Source organism: Zonotrichia leucophrys, chromosome 2 (assembly GCF_028769735.1).
Source record: "Zonotrichia leucophrys gambelii isolate GWCS_2022_RI chromosome 2, RI_Zleu_2.0, whole genome shotgun sequence".
NCBI classification, from domain to species: Eukaryota; Metazoa; Chordata; class Aves; order Passeriformes; family Passerellidae; genus Zonotrichia; species Zonotrichia leucophrys.
In genome coordinates this window covers 94,305,701-94,310,465 of record NC_088171.1, presented here as the reverse complement: position 1 = coordinate 94,310,465, position 4,765 = coordinate 94,305,701, and the positions used below count along the sequence as shown (strand labels likewise).

Genomic DNA, 4,765 nt, shown 5'->3' with positions numbered 1-4,765 from the left:
CATGTTAGCTGGAAAACTTTAGAGCACCTATTGGAAAGTATTTTGAAAGGATCCATGGGTCAAATATTCATCTACTGCCTATCCAAGATGCTCAAGAGAATAAATTTTTTTATTTGTTAACTTTTTTGAATTGGCCAATGGGCCTAGATGCCCACAAGTGTAAAACTGCCTCTTCCAAAACATTACAGAGGAAGGGTTTGTTATTACCCAAGTGCAGCAAAGCTCCTTGTTGCAATCGGTATTTTCCTTTTATTGAAAAAATTCCTTGTTTTCCATTGCTGGATAAGTTACTTCTCCAACTTTAGTCCTCTTATCCCTCAAATTAATGAAGGAAAGTGAAGTTTATTAATACTCTGGAGCTTGTAACATTAGAGACACTTGCCTGTGCTTGCAGCTCCCCAAATGCACAGCCTCATTTGCTGCCCAATCAAACTCAGTAGTTGTAGCAGTTACCTATGCAGTTCTTACTCTAGAGTTTAAAATTCCCCAACTACAATATATATAGTTAGTCTTAATAAATAAATGACTTGGAGTATGCATTATATATCATTCAAATCCATGAGGACACAAATTATGTATAATACATTGGCTGTGTAATTTATTTATTAAGCAAAACGTGAATTTTCCATGGCTGTGTTTTGAGGCACAGTTTGTCACATACAGCTAAATGATGTATTCTTATTAGTCCCACTCAATTACCAAGTCATCCCTCTGTGCACTGTATATTTGTTAATGATAGTGCCACAACGCTGCATCTACAATACCTGTGATTTTAGTGATTCATAACCACTCACTAAAACTGTGAAAATGATAAATTGACTGCTGTTGATTAAATGCCGCCAACAGTGTGTTTCGTATGTGTTTGTTGCAGTTAGGAGTTAAAGAAACAGCATTGCTCCAATCATTTAAATATCTAATTAAGCAGAACCCTGTCTAGATAGAAAGAGCTTGTTGGAATGAAATATCATTAAAAGAAAAAAGAAAAAATAGTATAGCAGTGATTTTTTTCATGTATGTACATAAAGACTTTTCATCTCAATCCCACTGGTCATAAATATGCCATGAACAAAACAAGACCAAAAGATAAAAATTAAAAAGGCTGAAGAACTTGGAGTGGAGTCCTCTAGACTCACTGCACAGCTGCAGATGGCTGATTTGATGGCTTTAGCTGATCCCTGAGATTAGCTTGAAACAACAGTGGACTCCGGTAACATTAAGGCAGCCCTTAATGACAGCCCTTAAGACTTAAGGGCCAAACAGAGAGTGGAGAGGAGAGGGTGGGGAGAAGCTATATTCCAGTAAAGCAAATAGCACCTCTCAGCCTCCCGCTGTAGGGAAAAATGTTTGCACATTTGTAGCAATGGAATGGCAGAAGGAGGGGAAAATATCTCTATCAAACTTAGGTTAATTATTTTTATTGCTTTGCTTAGTGCTTTTTTTCTGCCTTTAGATTAATCCTATATAGAGTCCTCAAGCTGGAAGAAGAGTGGAACAAGACCAAGAAAAGTGGGTGTTTCTGTGCCAACAATTTGACTTCTAGCTGAGGATGCTGGAGTAGACAGGGTAATAAAAGTAAAGACTTGCCAACTTATGTCATCTTATTAAGATGAATTGGAAGAGGCTTTCCTCCCCTCCCTCATTTTGAATTTGGAGGTAACTAGACAGAGATCACAGTAGGTCAGAAATTTCTCTTTTTTCCTAGCCACTCTCCACACAAGTAATGCTTTCACATTTCTGTACCTAAATAGTGACTTTCAGTTTGAATCACTTTGCACATTCTGTGGTCAGAAAACTACCTGGTTAAAAGGAAATCAGGGGTGGGGAGAATATCTGGTGCAAAGCCTTTATCTTATATGGTCCATTGTATATTTTCTCTTAAGCAGAAGAACCATGCCAAGTCCAAAAATGCTACACATTTGAAATCTGCAAAGAACACATATGTGAATTTTATTACAATTCAGGATGAAGGTCTAAGCTGATTCTGTCTAAACTTTAACTTGGGTCCTCAAGGATAGTAAATATTTTAGACATGATGCTTATGCCACAAAATCATGACCTGTAGCAGTGTCTTACTGTTATGGCAAGTTGTTAGTTTTTTTCTTTTTCCATTTTTTGTTCATAAGGTATTCTCTTTCTACAGAAAATGTGTCCATCCACATGATTTCATGCTCCTATACCACTGGACTCCCAGTCAGAGTTGAGTTGAAGTCAGTAGATTAGCAGCAAAGCAAAGATGTTTGTCTTTCCTAGCAAATGGTTGTCACAAGGTGAACAAATATCGTGAGAAAGAAAGCAGCTCCAGGCAATGCAGCCCTGACAGGGAGAAAATAGTTATTGAGGTGGTTAACACTATGGTTAAAGTGACATGCCTAAATTAACTAAGAAAATAGGAGTAAAAATTGTAATGTGCATTGAGTACCTCTGAAATTCAGACTAACACCCTATATTCAGAGCAACAAACCATCCAATCTTCTTGTTAGTCAAAGGAACTGTTAAAAATACTTTTTTCTTAAAACATTTTTTATCTGTAGATTTGAAAGTGTATATTCCTCTTCACCCTGTACACTTATATGCCACAAAGACTAGAATATTAAATATTGTTCTCTTACAGAAATCTCAAGCTTTTCCCTCCAGTCCACTAAACAGTGATATTGGATAAATCACTTACCTGAACTGTAGAAGTCAGAAATGAGACTTATCTATGCAGGCTTCACTCTTACACCTCCATGGGTAGCAGTGGTTTTATCCCAACATAGCAGAGTAGAATTTGTTGCTCCATGCTAAGCTTCACATAGCAGCAAAGCAGTTAAACAGTATAAACTAGATGCAAGGTGCAGCAAAGCAGCAAGGCCCTCATTCCTTAGGATCCATTAAACTCACTTTCCTAAAACAAGCAGTCCTATAGCTGACTGTGGTTTAGAAGGACCAAAGGACCAGTCTGATTTTTAAGTTTATTGTTTGGCTACATGCAGCAATGCAGGCAGAGAAGCACTGACCTTAGCACAGATTAATTCTCTCTCTCAAGGAAAAAGAAGCCTCTGACAGAAGCCCTTGGGTTTTTTTAACAAGAGACTCTGTTTGTGAGTAAAACATAAAAAATTAAAAATAAAACAAAAACCTAGAATAAAAAATAACTAAAAGACTTGAATATTGTTGAAGGAAATAGGGAAAACCCATTTTAGTCCATGCTAAGTGTGGTCAGAGGCTTTTCTCAGCCCAACATTTCCACTACAACCTGCACCTGAAGCTCTGATCAGTTTGCAAAATCTTTATGAATAATTTCTTGGGCAGCACTGAATTCCTCCAATACTCCAGAGGATAAGCCATCCCCAAGGACACGTATGCAAAGCACCAATGAGGAGCTGGCTACTCACTACTCCAAGGCTTTCAGAAGCCCTTGGAAAAGGCCACATCATGTAAAAAAAAAACAACCAACAAAACCCAGAACTCGAGGACATAACTCACAATTGCCAAAGAACCCCACTGCTGACTTATTCAGTAACCTGCCACTAGCAGTGAGGAACTTGATAGAAAGCACAGAAGTAGAGGGAAAAAAAAGAGGCAAATAAGCATCCAACAAAACCTCAGATATTTCTGGGCTAGGACAAGCTAGGGAGAATGCACATGTGGGGATGGCTGGGTGACAGTTCATGTGAACTGCCATGTACATGCACATCAGCCAATTCCCCATGGAGAGGGCAGGGAGAAGAGAAAGCTCTAGGTGCTGGAAAACCTCCTTCTAGGATTAATTTGTTCTTCCAAGAGGTTTCGCACAAGGAAGTATCCAAAGCATGCCCCCCAGCTTTACTACAAGCAGATATAGGAAGAAAAGGCAAAATTTTTGCCCAGGCCAGAGACTGGAGAGATTGGGAATTAATGTCTTTTCACTGGTTTTTTTTTCCCATTTTTACCCTAACCATACCCTAAATGCAAACCCCGAGTCTTGCCACAATAAAAATAATAAATCTATTACGCACCAATGGAAAGGAGAGCTGGAAGTATTGTTGAATGTCTAAACTGGCAAAAAAGCAGTGCATAATATAAGTCTTCTGATTTTTCATGACAGATTCACCATCCCAGCAATTAAATACTTTTAAAAGGCCAAATCTCATGTTATTTTGCATCTGAAAGCCTGTAGGAAAAGAATAAATAAAAAGCATTGCATAGAAGTGCCACACATTAATACTTCAAACACAAAATTCTACACTATAACAGGATCCTATTGAAACTTACCTTTCAGACAAAGTGCCTAAACAGATCTTAACTATAAATAATTGGGGGAGAAGGGAGTAAAACAACAATTTTGACAAAATAAAACCCCAAAGTATTAGGTGTCATAGAAAATGCACATGTCATTCTTCCATAAATAAAGTTGCTAAGCAGATTTACTGTGAAACAATTTACGCTGTGTTATGTAAATGGCAAAATTCTTAAGCCCGTTTGGTTGTAAAGAACAAACCTGTGAAAAGAACCCATTTTTACCATCAGTCACACCATACATTTAGCAGGTGTCTATTTTACCCACAAGCCTTGCAAATATGCAAATAAATACATAAATTGCCAAATGTTTCAGTTATTGTAATATAGGTTTTCTGCTCATTATTTTCTAAAAGAAATGAACAATTGCTGTATTAGACCTGGATGGATGTCCCTTTCCAATTTCTTTGTAATCAAACAGAAAGTTGGCAGTGAGCCAAAGCATTTACTCTTTAGAGAGCACAATGTTTTAGCTACTACTTAGCTACTCCTTCTGTAAAACACTCTT

The 4,765-nt window shown here is 37.6% G+C and overlaps 1 long non-coding RNA gene across 1 annotated transcript; it reads right to left on the bottom strand.

Annotated features, from left to right (window-relative positions):
* Positions 1-615: 615 nt before the first annotated feature.
* On the bottom strand, positions 616-4,123 carry LOC135443251 (uncharacterized). Its single transcript, XR_010438914.1, has 3 exons — positions 3,978-4,123; positions 2,669-2,785; positions 616-2,313 (listed from the first exon to the last, which is right to left on the bottom strand). It is a non-coding gene; the product is annotated as an uncharacterized LOC135443251 (long non-coding RNA).
* Between the last annotated feature and the right edge of the window lie 642 nt (positions 4,124-4,765).